General features: G+C 42.0%; 1 protein-coding gene across 1 annotated transcript in view; it reads left to right on the top strand.

Moving 5' to 3' along the window:
- The window catches only part of GRIN2B (glutamate ionotropic receptor NMDA type subunit 2B), a 1,340,574-nt gene that overhangs the window by 663,376 nt on the left and 660,409 nt on the right, over window positions 1-16,789 (top strand). The gene's annotated exons all lie outside the window — the stretch shown is intronic.

The raw sequence follows: 16,789 nt of genomic DNA, 5'->3' as shown, positions 1-16,789 counted from the left end.
CTGTACAGACCAGTTTGATATATACATGACATACAGTTCTAATACATTTGTCACACAAGCATCTTATATAAATCACGTTGATATTCACATGTCATATAATTTTTTAAAAAATTCCAGATAGCTGTGCTGGCAGTATCTCCTTTCATCACACATACATTCTGCTTAGACTTTATTTTAGTCTATCATTTTATCATTATTTAATGACAGGATATGCAGTGATAACACATGCAGTTTGAATATTCTTTGTACACATTCTTGCTACACTGCTTTTATTTACCAGTACACAGTTTTCGTTCAAATTATGAATCTTTGGCAGTAGTCTTGACATATTACATACGATGATTATTTATGTGTTGTCAGCTAAACTAGCATATTATACAGGGACATTTGTTCTGGCACAGCTCACTTTTAGTTAACTTAATGTCACAGCTTGCATATACTTACTAAGTACATTTTTGAAGCTGCCTTTGTCATAGTTTATATTTCTGTATATAACTGCGTCAGTGGCACATACAATGTTCTCTATGTCCAAGCTATGATGAAAAACAACATATAATATCTAGACAATCCATTTGTCATATGCACTGTACTTAAAGTAGTTAGCATATGTTCCTTCTTGAATGTTTAGAGTCAGTATCTTATCACCTTTAATGCACATAGCATGGGGTTAAATAATGCTACTATCTTAAGTTTATGTAGTGGATATTTTCCATTTAAAGCAGTTGTTTCTGATGGGCCTGTGAGGGCTGTTGCAGGCTCCACCTAATGTTTTTCTGGTTTCTGTAAGTAGGTATCCTTATTTCTCAATTGTAATTTATCTCCTTTTTATTTTAACAGCAACTCATTTCTGAGAGCAACTGTATGATACTGCTCTTCAGCACTTCTCAAATTCTGTAAAAATGTGTTGTGTTCAATATATTAATTTAGTTTAGCAGAACCTGAAACACATTCAAACTTGCACTTTTGTTTTTTGCCCATTGAGTTGCACAGTGGTTAGAACAGGGGGTTGATAAACACAATGGAATTTCTTTCCAGCTCTTCAAAAATCCAGCACCAGCTGACTAGTTTCAGGAAAGTTGCTTAGTAAAATGTCCAAAGACAACTATCAAAAAGATGGATCAGCAAATGTGTTCTGACAGTAGGCTGTGCCACATGTTGCTTCTCATTAACACATAAAGGACAATTCTATTATGTTTAGCTATAAGTGTGTTGAGCCTGTCCTGGAATTAAATGTTTAAGCACTGTGCAAGGATAAAGCCACGTTTTCTAACAGAATAAGAATAACTAATGGTTTTCCTTGGACAGTTTAATAAATACACATGACTGGAATTATATAAGATTCAGCAATAGATATGAAAAAGTCTGTTTTTCAAATAACTTTTTTTTTCCAAAACCATACTTGATATTATAGAATCCTTTCATTACTAGTCCCATTTAAAGTATAATGTCTAAATTTTGGGGACTGTCTTTAATTCCTGGAAATTCATAAAGTATCTTAAAGAACTGACTTTTTCTGATATCCCAATGTTCTTTGAAAAATATAAAGTATGTCTTCATAAACCCTATATGCTTTTCCTGATCATTTTTAACTCATCTTATTACAATTCACTATTATAGCCCAAGTAAATATATGCAAGGAACACACAGTACTAGTATTCTATGGTTTAAAAATATGCTAGATACATATGCGGGGGGGGTCTAATATCCATTTCCTCTATCTTACTAAAACTATAAAGCTTTTTAAACTTTATAAAATGTATTCCAGCTGTTATACACAAAGGTAATACTTACAAAAAGCTAAAGATGTGGTGAAAGTTTTTTCTCAAACATTCATTTGATGTCTGTAGTGATGGTGTTTTATCAAAGAAACAAAAATAATTTATGAGTGTATTTAAAAAAAAAGTCTAGGGAAGTCTCTCCAACATAAAGAAAGCAAAGATTATGATGTAAAATGGCCAAAGAATAAATCATAATGCTGTGCTAATACTTTATTCTGCAAAAGTGCAATCATATATGTTATATCTTCCCAGGCTGAACCTGAGTATCTTCCACATGGAGCAGTATTTCACCACAATTAACAAACAAAGAAACATTAAGTGAAAAAACTAATAAACCATCTATTTCTGAAGCTTATCTCACACTTTCTTTTCTGCAAAGAATATGCTGGCATATCAATAAAATACATCATTTTCTGTCCCCTTGGACTTTATTGTTGATGGCCCAGCCCACAGTACCCAATTTCCATGCTAGGTCTACCAGCTACTCTCCAACCTACCTGTATTTATTAAATTTTTGCTGGGATTGATAACTGAGCCTGAAGATGCTCAGGGGGTGAGACTCATCTGTGCCTCCACCCGGGGGGGGGGGGGGGGTTATGACCTACCCACTTCCTTTTCCCCACCCACCATACTTATTCTTTATGTCTGAGGGTAACTCCCCTTTTGACCTCTTCAAGGAGTGTACCAACAAGTGTCCTCCTAGCTCAAATGGGCATGTCTATCCCTTCCCTGCTGTTCTGTCAGTTGCCTGAGCTACTAATCAAACCCATATCGGCTACGTCATAGTCGGGGCTTTATCCCTCTATGCCACCCAAGCAGCATCAGTAAAATATATCTTAAACTCTATGACCAAATCGTAAATGATGTGCTTCAGAATTTATGTCTGAACCATTTACAAGTCCAGTTCAGACCCTCAAAATGCTAACAATTATCATCCAGTTGCTCAAATTAACTTGGATATCATAATTTTCACTTGTATTTATCCGAAAGACTGAAAGTGGAGTTGTTACCATGAGGGGTAAACCCATTATACTCCTTGCAGTAACCATTTCTGATTCAAAGACAGCCTTACAACAATGGTGTGCCACAAAATGGTGAAGCACCATGGTGGGGCTGTCTCTGCGGCCTACCACAAATGCTGCTGAGGCATTCTGGGTGACGGCCTGTTTTAATTATCCATGTCATCTTTCCATGGAAATTCCTGAGGTAAGGCATTTATCTAGCTGAGAGATAAGATGAAAGTTTCAGAAAATCACTTGGCTGTGTAAGTTATCACAACAATCCTTGTTAATGAACTCAGCCAGTCACTTATTGCTTTCAAAAGGTGAAACTTCTTTAGAGGTACCTGCTGTAGAGTTTCATGGCAAGGTAGTGGTGGGAAGTGTTTGTCTATGTGTGTATATGTATGTGTATTTGTATATAAAGGGATGAGTGGTTTCAGGTGAGTGGGCACGCGCATGTGTGTGTGTGTGTGTGTGTGTGTGTGTGTGTGTGTGTGTGTGGTTGGGGTTGGTCAATAGATGAGTGTGCTTGTGAGTGCATTCAGGTGGGGGCTGTCATACCTCCACACTCCACAAGATGAATAAGGAAATCCACAAAACTGGGGCAGTTTGGGGAACATGACTCTAGGGATACGTTTTATACTGTGTCCCAAGGCCACTTAAAAAGATAATTAAGCATGTTTTGCAGAACAAAATATAGAAAGTGGAGGAACACTAGAGACCAAGAATACTCTATATTATGTCTTAAAGGCACTTAAAAAGCTTCAAGCCCTGCACCATCAGCATTCACAAAGAGCTTAGCCCTCTGCACTACTATTAAATACCAGGAGCACTTTTACAATTACCTTAAGCCTTGAAAAAAAAAACAAGTTAAAGTAAAGGGAGGTTTCGAACCCTGTATCCTCACCATGTACCGAGCTCCTTAGCAGAGCATTAGCTTCACTGCTCCACTACTAGACACTACGAGTAGTTTTAACACATTACTTTGTGAAGAAGAAGATTTTGTGTTAAAAAAGTAAAAAAAAAAAAAAAAAAAAAGTAGGAAGTTTCCAACCTTGCACCTTTGACCCAGAAAGCAGCAGAGCCTTAACTCTCAACACTAAATGAGGAAGGTTGCTTGGGTTACATGTGAGTGTGTTTTATACACTATTAAGAAGTATGTAACTCACATTTCTGGAATTATTCACCGACTACTATGGTATATGAGTTACAAGGGTCAGGGCACCAATTAGTGGAAACATCATTAAAATTATGTAAAAATCAGGGACCGTTGGACTCACTTAAAAATCAACAGGTCAAGTATCAAGATGCACTTTATCAGCAATAAGAAGAATGAAACTTTAACATCTGTCATTGCTGACTAACTGCAAGGATCCATCGTGTACGATAAGATACATCAAGAATGTTCTGTCATCTCAGGAACAGGTAAGCGGTATGTGAGTGTGTGTGTGTTTGTGTGTGTGCATGTGCGAGAGAATAAGGGGATATGCATGTGCCAATGCAACGCATGGACTACCAGTTGTGACTACTTGCAGGACAGTGTTGATATGCATCCTTGGTAATTATAGGTCAGAGACATGCAAATTAGCCAATAACAAGATCTTACCTCATTGTGACTAACGTCTTTGAATCGCATTTTCTGAAACTGAAGAAACAGTCCCTTTGGGCCGCAGCTCTCACCACTGGTGGCCAGGTTCATTTTGAATCTTTTGTGATGAGGCCGCTCATTCATGACAGTCTTAAAATGTTTCAGAGTTTCATTTTGAAAGACAGCTAACAAAGTAGCACTGTAAATGCACTGTAAATGCCAAATCTTAGATGTTCAGGCAACAAAGTCAGATTAAAAATGTTTCGTATGTTTTGGTAGTCAATGAATTTAAAGCTTTCTGCAGTTAAGATACGTTTTTTAATCATTATTCCAAGATGAGAGTGGTAGTCTGAGCAGATAAAAACACAGCTTTGGGCTGAGAAAAGTAGTAAATGTATGCAAACAGCTGGTAGCTGAAAAAAGAAGTTATGTACTCACCATAACGTTCCATCTGAGTAGGTAACTTCATTTGTCAGCAACCTGTGGGTATCGGATCCGAGCCGGCAGCTTTCCTAGCAAAAGATCCAAGCTCCTCCCCCTACCCATAATACCCTGCTACCTCCCTCTAGTCCTCAGATCGAGTTTGCCATAATATCACAGAATACTACAATCTTCTTCTTTTGGCTTTTCCCGGTTAGGGGTCGCCACAGCGGATCACCTTGTCCGCTCATGATTGGCAGTGGAGTTTTACGGTGTCGAGTTGCCAGCCCGGTGCCCAACCTTCCACAGAAGGCACACACATGCACACACACACCTAGGGTCAATTTAGAGTGTCCAATCCACCTGCAGCATGTCTTTGGGATGTCGGAGGAAACCCACGCGACCACAGGGAGGACATACAGACTCCACACGGAAGGCACCCCAGCTGAGGATCGAACCGGAGAACCTCTTGCTGTGAGGCGGCAATGCTAACCACTGCACCACCGTGGCCGCCCTTACACAAACCACCTGAACATCCTAACCTGATGTCATCTGGGAAGTGAAACACAATAATCCTTCAAGGATGAACTGCAGGTCAGAGGGACGGAGGGAGGGTTGGTTGCTGACAAATGAAGTTACCTACTCAGATGGAACGTTATGGTGAGTACATAACTTCTTTATCTGAAGTAGTTAACTTCATTTGATCAGCAACCTGTGGGACAGAGTCCCCAGCTACCAACAACTTGGGAGGTCCTCATGGAAGGATATTCCGGAGCACTGCAGAGCCAAAAGATGCCCTTCCTCTGGATATCAGATCCAATTTATAATGTGTAATGAAAGTATGAGAGGAAGCCCAAGTAGCTGCTGAATAAATGTCATTCAAAGGGACCCTCGACCAGAAGGCCGCAGAAGTAGCCACAGAATGGGTAGAATGTGCCTGAACCTGAACGGGCTCAGGTAGACCAGAGCTTCTGTATGTGAGAAGAATGCATTGGGAAATCCACCTAGCTAAGGTTACCTTTGTCACTGGTTTACCCAAACAGGACTTAGCAAATGAGACAAAGAGTTGTTACAATTTTCGAAAAACAGCCGTTCTGTGTAAGTAAAATCGCAACTGTCTATGTACATGCAGACAATGAAGTCTATACTCTCCTTTGCTGTGATAATTAGGAAAGAAGACAGGCAGATTGATGGATTGGTTGATGCTGGCTTCGGAAGCCACTTTAGGCAGAAAGGAGGGATTAGTGCTGAGCGAAACTCTGTCTTTATGAAAAATGATGTATGGAGGCTTACTACAAAGAGCCTGAAGCTCCGATATCCTTCTAGCTGAGGTAATAGCAATCAGGAAGGCAGTTTTCCAAGATACATACTTTAAGTCGACCGAAGCTGTAGGCTCAAAACGGGGACCAGTCAGAGCCTGGAGAACTAGGGTTAAATCCCATGGAGGAACTGCATCCTTAACAGGGGGGTCTTAAAAGAAAGGTACCTTTCAGGAAGGTCTTGCAGATCTTAGAGGAAGCTAGGGGGCCAAAATTGTTTACAATGTGGAAGTGGGAAATAGCTGCCAATTGAACTTTAACAGTTGAAGAACTAGCCCCCTGATGAAAAATGTGGGACAGAAAGTCGAGGACTGCTGGAATAGGAGCCATAAAAGGATCCAAATTCCTATGCTCCGCCCAGATAGAAAAACACTTCCATTTACTCTTCTAGACTTTCCTGGTAGAAGGCTTATGAGCAGCCACCAGGATAGCCTTAACTGAGGATGAGATACCGGGAGTCCTAGCCATTAACGGAACTGGATCAACCAAGCCGAGAGCTTGAGGTTGTCCAGGTCGGGGGTTTTCAATCCCAAAGGATGAGAAATCAGATCTGGAATGGGATCTAAGATCCAGGGAGGATGCACTAGATGAGACTGTAGGCATGGGAACCAGGTTTGACGAGGCCAGAATGGGGCTATGAGGATAACTCTGCACCCCAACCGATGAGCTTTCTGCAAGAATTTTGTCATCAGTGGAAGAGAAGGATAAGCATAAAGAAGACTGGATGGCCAAGCATGAACCAGAGCATCTCTGGGGGTTTCCCCTGGTGGGGGAATTAGAGCAAAAAACTCGCTGCACTTTGCATTAGTGACGCAAATAGATCGCAGCAAGGTTGACCCCATCTGAGGAAGATCTGTTTCACTACTAAGAGGTTCAGAGACCATTCGTAAGGTGAGAGGATAGTTCGACTCAGCTTGTCCACTAGAATGTTTGACTGACCCGGTATGTGCCTTGCTATGAGAAAGCGGTTGGTGGATATCGCCCATTCCCACACTCTCATGGCCTCTTGGCAAAGTAGGTAAGATCTGGTTCCCCCTTGCTTGTTGATGTACCAGACCACTGACATGTCTGTTTGTATTGCAATAGTCCCTAGAGGAAGAAGGGCATGGAGAGCCTGCAACGCTAGAAGCACCGCCCTCATCTCCAGAACATTGATATGCAAAAATGTCTTTGTGTGAGTCCACGTGCCTTGGACGGTTCTGCCCATGCAATGCCCCCCACCCGAGGTGACACGCGCCCGTGGTCACTGTGACTTGGGGTGGGGACATGGAGAAGGGGCGCCCTTCCCGGAGGCGCCTGGAATGGAGCCACCAAAGTAGAGATTCCCTGCAAACCCTGCTGAGGGGAATAGGGGAAGACAAAGGACGTTGTGGGATGGACCACTGGACCTGTAAGGTCCATTGAAGAATTCTCATATTCAAATGTGCGAGCGGTGACAGGTTGATGGCCATGGACCCCAGAGCCCTCAGGACTAATTCCGCTGGAGGGGCCGAGGACTGTAGAAGAGCCAAAATGTGGAGGTTTAGGTTGCGGAGTCTGTCTGTCATCAGAAAGATTTTGGAATGAATTGTGTCTATCCTGGCCCCTATGAAATCCAAGATCTGAGTAGGCTGAAGGGAGGATTTCTTGTGGTTGATCGTGATCCCTAGATGGTGGGCGAGATGTAGGAAATAGTCCCCGGCTGAACATAGTAGATGCCTGGTGGAGGCGGCTAAGAGCTAGTCGTCCAGGTAAGGAAAAACCTGTATTCCCTGAAGCCTCAGGTGGGCCGCTACAACTGCCATGACCCTGGTGAACACCCTGGGGGCTGTGGTGAGACCGAAGGATTGGACCCGGAACTGATAATGGCTGGCTCCCAGCTGAAAGCGGAGAAACCTCCTGGATCGCCTGTCCATTAGAACATGGTAGTACGCATCCTTGAGGTCTATGGAGCACATCCAGTCGTTCTCCTGTAAAAGTGGGAGAATGGATTGAATGGTGACCATCCAGAACTTTTCTTTGGCGACTGACAGGTTCAGTGTGGACAGGTCAAGAATTGGCCGTAAGTCCCCCGTCTTTTTGGCACCAAAAAGAACCTGGAGTAAAAGCCTGATCTGGATTGACCGGAGGAGGACGTGCTGGATGGCTCTTTTTCTTAGTAGCTCCTTTATTTCGAAGGTTGCTACCTCCCTCTGATTGGGTGGGACATCAGGGAGGCGCCCCGACCGGGGAGGAGAACTTAGGAATGGAATTGAGTAACCTCTGGATATGATCCAGAGCACCCAGCGATCTGACGTAATGGACTCCCAATGTGCTAGATGCTCTGAGAAGCACCCCCGGACTGCCTCCAGAGAGGAGCAGTCGGGCAACCCCTCAGGGCTGCTGCGCGGGTCAATCGGAAAAGAGTTCCCTCGACCCGAAATTCTTCGCCCCCCCCCCTCTGCCTCTGGGCCGGCATCCACCCTACCCTCCTCTGCCTCTGAAGGACGAGGGGTCCGGAGCGAAACGGGATTGTTGGGATTTCCAGAACCAGATCTTCTTCTGTCCGCTTTGGTTCCTGGAGAAGGACCTCTGAGGAGCCGAGCCAAGCGGATCCCGACGGCAGAAACGTCTTCCCGTCCTTCTCGCTCTGGAGTAGCGTATCGTGGACAGTTTTGCCAAAAAGCATAGAACTGTCAAAAGGGGTGTTCACGAAGGACACCTTGAAGGGTTCCGCAAAGTCGTAGAGACGGAGCCAGGCCTGTCGTAAGACAATGCCTGCTCCGCTGGCTCTAGCCGCTCCCTCCGTGGCATGGGGGAGAAGCCGCATAGAGGTGTTTGTGATAGACTTAAGAGTGGCCATTCCAGCCGAGAAGGTCCGTTTGTCCTCGGCCGACATGGACTCTGGGGGTGACCCAGCGTACTCTTTGATTAGGTCCCGCTGGAGCCGAATTACATGTGCCATATAGTTCAGTGACCTGACAGAGAAGATCGCTGAAGCGAACATCCACTTTCCGAGGCGGTCCATTGTCCGAGACTCTTTGTCTGTACCGAGGAACTCTCCGGTGCCAATTCCTTCTTGTTGGCAGCTGCCACCACCATGGCATCTGCCGGGGCACACTTGCTCCAAACTGTCCTGTCTGTGGGGGGGGGGGGGCTGAGAATCCTGTCCGGTCTCTTAGGTATTGGCTCCACAGTGTCCGGCTCCTTCCATGCCCTGGTAGTTATGAGGTCCACCAGGGGATCGGTGGGACGGGACACCCAAGAGGTAGATGGGCCTGCATCAAATGCCTCCAGAAACACAGACTCATCCGAGGAAGACTTTTGGGCTGACCACCCCCCCCCCTCTAATATGAAACATTTCCATAATGTCTCCAAAGGAGACGTCCTCGGGGGGTGATCTGGGGGAACCTTTCCCTTCCTCCAAGTCCGTGTCTTCTGTGAGGGACTCGGGTGAGTCCAAGTGCCTCCTCTTACACTTTTGTTTGTGAGGAACCTCCTCGGGGGGGCTGTCCGAGGAGGGCTCACCAATAATGTCCTGTTCCTCTATAGGAACCATCTGGAACGTAGGCGCAGGCTGTCCCTGGGGCCGGATGATGGAAGACAAGCCCGTCTGAGAGGGAATGGTGGGTGGATCTGTAGCAAGAACCGGGGGCCTCGAATCCCTCGAAAGGACCCTCTCCACGATGTCGAATGCCGAGGGTGAGCTGCTTTCCCTAGGATCAGAAAGCAGGCCCTCGGATCTGGCGTGTGGATCGGCACTGGAGATGACCCGATCGGATCCGAAAGAACACTGCGCTCCAACCTCAAAGGAGCCAAAGGCACACTGACCCCTCCGGATCCAATGCTCAGTTCATGGCCCCGAGAGCTTAGATCCGAAAAACGACCTGATAAACTCGAAGGTGCAGTCGGCGCCAAAGTAGGAAGCATTGTCGGAGCCAACATCTCCCCGGCTCCGAAGCTACCCGGATCCAACAGCTCTGAAGCCCAATAGTGGGTCTGAGAAGGAGCAATGGGGGTGAAAAACGGGGTCGAGCTCCCCTCCCCAGAGGGGGAGGAGGCAAGAGCACTCCCATCTGCAGCTGGGCCTGAAGGAATCTACGCATCATCCGGTCCATGTCCGCATCAGATATACTTCTGGTTGACCTGGATGAGGCTGCCGAGGCTGGCCGGGAAGGCCACCTAGATGACCTCGAAGGTGACCGGGTCTCCTCCTCTGGCTCCGGGGAGAAATGCGGAGAACAAAGCCGGGAGGGGGAAGACCCGGAGATCTTAAGGGAGGAGGTGAGCTGCTTAGATGGCGGGGCCGAGGGGACTGAATCGGCCGCCTCTTGTGGCTACGATGCCTGTCCCTATCATGCTCCTTGTCTTTCTTGTCCTTTTTTCTGGTGTCCCTTTCCTCCTGAGCCAAAGAGAGAGTTTGAATCCCAGCCAGGGGAGCTGGAACGGTCGGTGGAGCAGCCGCAGTCACGGCTGGTGCCACAGAGGGGGAGGAGGATGAAGCCAAATCAGGGGGCAAAATGTCCACAAGGATTAGCTTGGTCCTCCTATCCCTCAAAGCCCTGGGGTTGAAGGCTGCACAGATAGTGCAGCCCGACGAAAGGTGGTCCACACCCAGGCAAATAACACACCGAGTGTGGCCATCTGCTGGGGACAGCTTATGGCCACACTCGGATTATTTAGAAAAAAATTGCTTTTGGGCCTTCAGACATTTTAGAAAAGAACAGGCCCACACGCACAAACCTTCACACACAGACAGAAGGGGGGGGTGGGAAAATAATATCTAAACTAAAGCTAACGCGAAAAATTACCAAAAAGGTTTAAGGGAGGAAAAGGTACCACACACCAAGTTTAAAGAGATTTTAAGGGAAAAAAAAAAGTTTGAATAGCTTTTTTAACTCACAAACCCAACGCTAGGAGCTCGTTCTCAGATGCTTCAAGAAGCCGTGGCAAATGAGATCTGAGGACTAGAGGGAGGTAGCAGGGTATTATGGGTAGGGGGAGGAGCTTGGAGCTTGATTCTTTTGCTAGGAAAGCTGCCGGCTTCGATACCCACAGGTTGCTGATCAAATGAAGTTAACTACTTCAGATTGTTTATTATGTTCAGAAGGTAAAGAAAAGTAAAAGTGAAGTGAAAGGGAGAACAACTGCAAAAAAAAAAAAAAAAAAAAAACATAAAAGTTGCCAGAAAGGATTGTGGAGGAGAGGTGGTAAAAGAAAATAAAGAAAATATCCATGAAAGCTGAAGGAAAAAATAATCCTCATTCACCCTACAGGGAATGATTGATCAAATGTATTCTGAGACTTTGAAGATAAGTAGCTCCCTACTTTAATATATAAACACAAGTATCAGAAGGCTGATGTAAATAGATGTTTTAACCATGCATTCAGCAGAAATAACTGGCTTGCAAACTGATGAAAAGGAGATGAAAAAAGAAAAATGAGGGAACAAGAACGAAAATATGAACAAATGGCAGAGAAACTGGCTGTACTCCAGGAAAGGTCACATAGAGGCAATTTGAGGTTTACAGCAGTGCCACAATAAATAGGAGATAAGGACTATAAATCATTATAAGAAAATGCGTAGAGACCATTGCAGTTTGTACATAACCAAGTATAAATCATTCCCTTGAAAATACAACTAAAGTTATTGTCAGGGATTTTAACCCACAGATTGATACAGATCAATGTAGAAAAAGATGATGACGGAACAAGCTGGAAATACAAGGATCCAGAGATGCTAGGGGTTTGAATGTAGACTCTACGGAAAAGAGAAAAAAATATACAGATTACTTATAAAGTGGTAGACAACATTATAAAGACCAAACCAGTGAGGGAGTTGAGAAAATAGATTTTGCTAACAGGAATTCGTATACATAAGGGACAGAAAATATGCAAGAGACAGCAGTAAGTAACTGGAGGAAACTATCAAATGAATCATATTACTAGGACCAAGTAAGATGGAAGGGAAACATTATAGAGTGGGAAGAAGCCAAACAGGTATATGATGTGTATCTAAGATATTACCTTATAACAGGGAGTGCTGAGTATATAATGTAGACAGACTGATAGCGAGACAGGAGTAATAAATCAATCAGTAGCTTTGTTATGGTTTTAGTGGGACACAAGAACAGAAGATGATATTAGGAAAGGGATAGTTTGTACAGCATATACAGTATTATATGATAACTATAAGAATTAATTAGAAGATATTAGAAAAGGTATGAAGAAAAATTAGTGCAGCAAATTATGAATTAACAATGAGAAGAAATTGTACGGTTGCTAGATATGTTGTCCATTCCAGAAAACATAATGTTTGCATGAAACATGTGCACAGGTACGTTTATACTGCAAAAAGAATTCAGAAGACTTTTATTGCCTCAAGAAGAGGAGAGATGTTGGAATCATGAAGGAAAGGAGAAAAAAAAAACTATGAACACATTTCTGGGAATGTGAGAAGTTAAGTTTAATGACAACGTACAGATTGCCTTGGTGGAATATGTTATATTAACCAGGGAGATGAAGGTAGTGCGTCAGGGCTGGCAACTCGGTATGTAAAAATCTACTGCCAATCATTAGCAGATCGGAGTTCCGCTGTGGCGACCCCTAACCGGGAAAAGCCGAAAGATACAACAACAACAACCATGGAGATGATGCTATTATGTTGGTGTCTTGGTTTGGAATTGTTAAAACATAGTAAGGCCTTATAAAGTTTATCACTAGCACTTAAAATCAATTACTCAGAAAAAGATTAAACCACTGAAAGTGAAGTACTATCGAAAAGAAATTAAAGATCTAGAAATGGGTCATTAAAGATAAAAGATGTAATTTTCATAAAAATGAATGGTGTATTTGGGAACAATATATACAAAGAAATAATCAAATAGATGGCTAAACTAAGTAGGTTGACAAGAAATGAAAAATAAATCTGATTGTATTGTATATACATACAGTGCATGTACATGACAAAATGTTTTTGTGATATTTCCTTTTTTATTTGTTAACTCAATGTACAAATCAATAATTTGATGAATAAATAAAGCTGCTTCATACTGTTCCTTTTTCATCTTAATTGTTCTCATTTCACCCAAGTGAATTCTGATGCAAAGCTAGAGCAGACAGGAATGTCCACTTCCTCACTTTCATTAGCAGTCGCTATGTCACTTTTGGTTATTCCAGTATGGCAACCTATAGAGAGATGGAAGAAATGTCCCTCAGGTACATACACTGAGAATTCCAGATAAGCTTGTGCATGACATGATTACTGTGGTGATACTGAAACACCTAACCTATATAATGCAGTTCTTTTAAGATTTTATGAAGGTTTACAGAATGGGCGACCTGTACATCACCACTCTGGTTGGAAAACAAACGTTCACCAGCAGGATGTTAATGTACAGGTAATGTCCACTGAAAACTGAGTCCACCATTTCATGGCAGCATATTAAGCTGCCATGGAGCTTGGCCTTTAATGAAGTTAATTACTGCCATTGTTTTATGCTTGCTAACCAGAGCTTTTGCTGTTTAGTGAGTGTAAAATTAAAAGAAACAGAAAAAAATGAAAGAAAAGGAAAAAATGTGTATGGGAGTATGTGTGCATGATAGTAAGAGTGTGATTGATCGAGACATTATTTTACAGTACTAGTAGCAGCAAATTTGCTGTTTAGCAAGTGTAAAATTAAAAGAGACATTGAAGAAGAAAGAGAGAGAAAGAAAAAAGAAAAGTGTGCATGAGTATATATATATGTGTTTATGCTTCTGTCTGTGTGTGTAAGGGAGTGCATGTGTGCTTGTGCGCATGAAAGCAGAAGTGTTTGCTTGTGAGAGAGAGAGAGAGACTGAGATTGATCGAGCAGTGCAGTGCAGCAGCAGTTAAGAGATATGCATTCCTCTCAACTTCTTAGGGGGGAGGGAGCAAAAACTCAAAAATAGGAACAAATTTTAAGAATGTTGCTAGAATAAAATGATTTGTTTTAGCTTGCATTTTTTGAAGGAAATAAAGTCTGTAACTCAAATGTATGTCATTCTTTAGTGGCTTAAATCCTCAAAGATTGCCAGAAGACCAAAACTTTTATGAGTAATGGACCAAAATATGAGCTAAATATCTGGACGTTGAAAATCTTATATTTTGGATGTAAAATACTTCCTTCAGCATCATTTGCATATACTACAGCAAGTTTGAAACATTAGGTGGAGGAACTAGTTTACATCAAAAATATAAAAAAATAAAAATAATATAGCATTAAAAAATAAGTAATTAAACTACAACAATTTCACAGAAAGCTCATTCTCTAAGCACAATAATGTCCTCCACGCTGTGTGTTATTGTGTAAATATTGCCCTTTCAGTGCTGCAGAGACCCGATTTACACAGTAATACACACACACTGTATTATTCCTTAGATACATCTCAAATGTTCAGATTTTTGCCTCATATTTTTGCTCTGTTCCTCATCAAATTTGCAAAACAGTGTGAACTAAGTCACAGACATTTGGGTTTCAGACTTCATATATTTCAGAAAAATGCATGATAATTCAAAGCCTGTTATTCTAGCAACTTTTTTATGTTTGTAAGAGAAATAATTAAAAATTGTCCCTCCATTATTTTTCGCTATGTCTACATTGCTTGTATTAAAATGTTGAGAGGTATGCTTGCATAAAGCCTACAAGCTAACCATAGTTAAACAGCATCACCAACAAGATGTGCACCCTAAGCAGGGTCGAATGAGACATTCCTGGTTGGTTGGAAAAAGGACAATCAGATGCTTGGAATGCTGGGTCTCAACAGAGGCACAGAAAGTACAGAAAGGTAATTTGAGTAAACTGATAATTTATTAAACAATCTACATCACTGGAAAGCAGGCTGGCGCTTCAAAAACAAAACATTTGCTTAGAAAATTGTGTCTTTGGCCTAATATATTTTTTACCTTTTGGTACATATCCTAACTCATCCACTAATGAATAAAGTAAATATGTGGTTGAGTTGCTATCAGCATTTCTTCTGAACCCCAAATTAAACCCAAATGTTGTGGAGCTAAAGTGAACAGAAATACATTTACTAGAGTCCTGCAATTTCCATATCCAGTCTTATGCCTCTTGTTTACTCATCTTAATATTCTTGCTCATAAGTGGATGCTTGCTATGTAACTCTTTGGAAATGGCTGGATATCTGGGCAGTGACTGAGACAAATAAATGTTGTGAGTGGCACAACATTTTGCTCTGACTACATTTGATTTTGATTATTATGCAAGGGGGTGAGCTGGTACCTGTGCCTGCTATAAAATATTCTATATTGTGTTTTACCCTGCTGGCTGTGAGGAAGTTAAGACAACTCATGCCTTCTGGATAATACTTTCGCAAACACTCAGAATCACTCAAACATTTGTGGATCCAGGGATAGTGACAGCCTCAAGTATGTGAAGCTTGACTGGGTATTTCTGTAGAATCAGCTTTAGACAGAACAGGTTTATTTCTCTTTGCATAGATACAATTCAGTTTCAACTTATTCAGAAAGATTATTGTCTTTAGATATTTTGCATTAACTAGGTTTTGCTTGTCTGGTACAGAGAAAAACTCACTAGAGAGTGACAATCCTCAGAAATGGGTTTTATCAACTAACTGAATGCTTTCACATGGCTTAGTCTTGTGATTTCCCAAATGATCTTGCCACATCTGCTCTGGGAAAGGAGAACTTTGTCTCAAAACCTTTATCAGACTCAGACAAGGATTTCTGCAGAGGACTGGTTGACTGTTGGAGGTTACAGAACCTGAGAAGATTCCTAATACTTATGCTCTGTCAATATAGACAATATCAACTACTGAACACTTGTAAGAGGTCAAAACAAGCAGTGTAACCAGACAAAATTATTGGGCAGAATCTCTTATGAGACATCATTCAACAGAAATCTTCCAAATGAATTTCTATGAGCAGTTCTCTCCATCACCTAGGTTATAACTTTAAGTGCCACTGTTTTCTGGATAAATAAAATGGGTTATTAGCTGCTATGTATGCATGGAAATTTTTATTACTGGACTAATGCTTCAGTTTATGGACTTTCCTCAGTAAACAGCCATGTTAATGGCAGTCATATGACTAGAGTTATACCTTGGTGCTCATGGGAAGGAAGTTTCAGAAGGATCTTTATCACACAGAAGCATACATGTTTCTATCTGTAAAGGTTCTTTTGTGAATACTGTCTTCCTTGCCACTGTTTCTTATTTTTCCAGTTAAGTATATTTCAACTGTGAGGTTATTTTATTTTATTTTCCTGTGATCATTTTATGACAAAATTAATGCAAGTTTCATAAAATGTGATGTTTTAATCATCATAACCTAATGAACTTTCAGACAGTAGTTAATCACAGAAGATCTATAGAATGCATTCAAGGCCATATTACCGACACCATTTTAAATTGAAAAGGCAGGCTGAAAGCGCATTTGATTAAAGCAAGGAAATAACTAGTTTTGTATTACAGGAAAAGCTCCCACAAACCCCCATTCTTGAGAGCTGCACTCAAAAAATTAATAAAACCAACTCTGTGGTGATTACACTGAGGGAATGTGATAATCCCTCCTCCTGCAAGTACCTCTCTTTGAAGATGATGTTTTTCAACTAAGTGCCCTAAAAGACTTTTCAATCTAGTCAACGATGATCACGTCTTACTTTAAAATGTATCACATTACAGTTTAACCGTATTACGTAAAACTTCTGAAAAAACATTTAG

This window comes from Protopterus annectens, chromosome 1.part1 (genome assembly GCF_019279795.1).
Source record: "Protopterus annectens isolate FY-2018-M chromosome 1.part1, PAN1.0, whole genome shotgun sequence".
In the NCBI taxonomy this organism is placed as follows: Eukaryota; Metazoa; Chordata; order Ceratodontiformes; family Protopteridae; genus Protopterus; species Protopterus annectens.
Note: the sequence above shows the minus strand (reverse complement) of the source record. Positions and strands in the feature narration are given on the sequence as shown.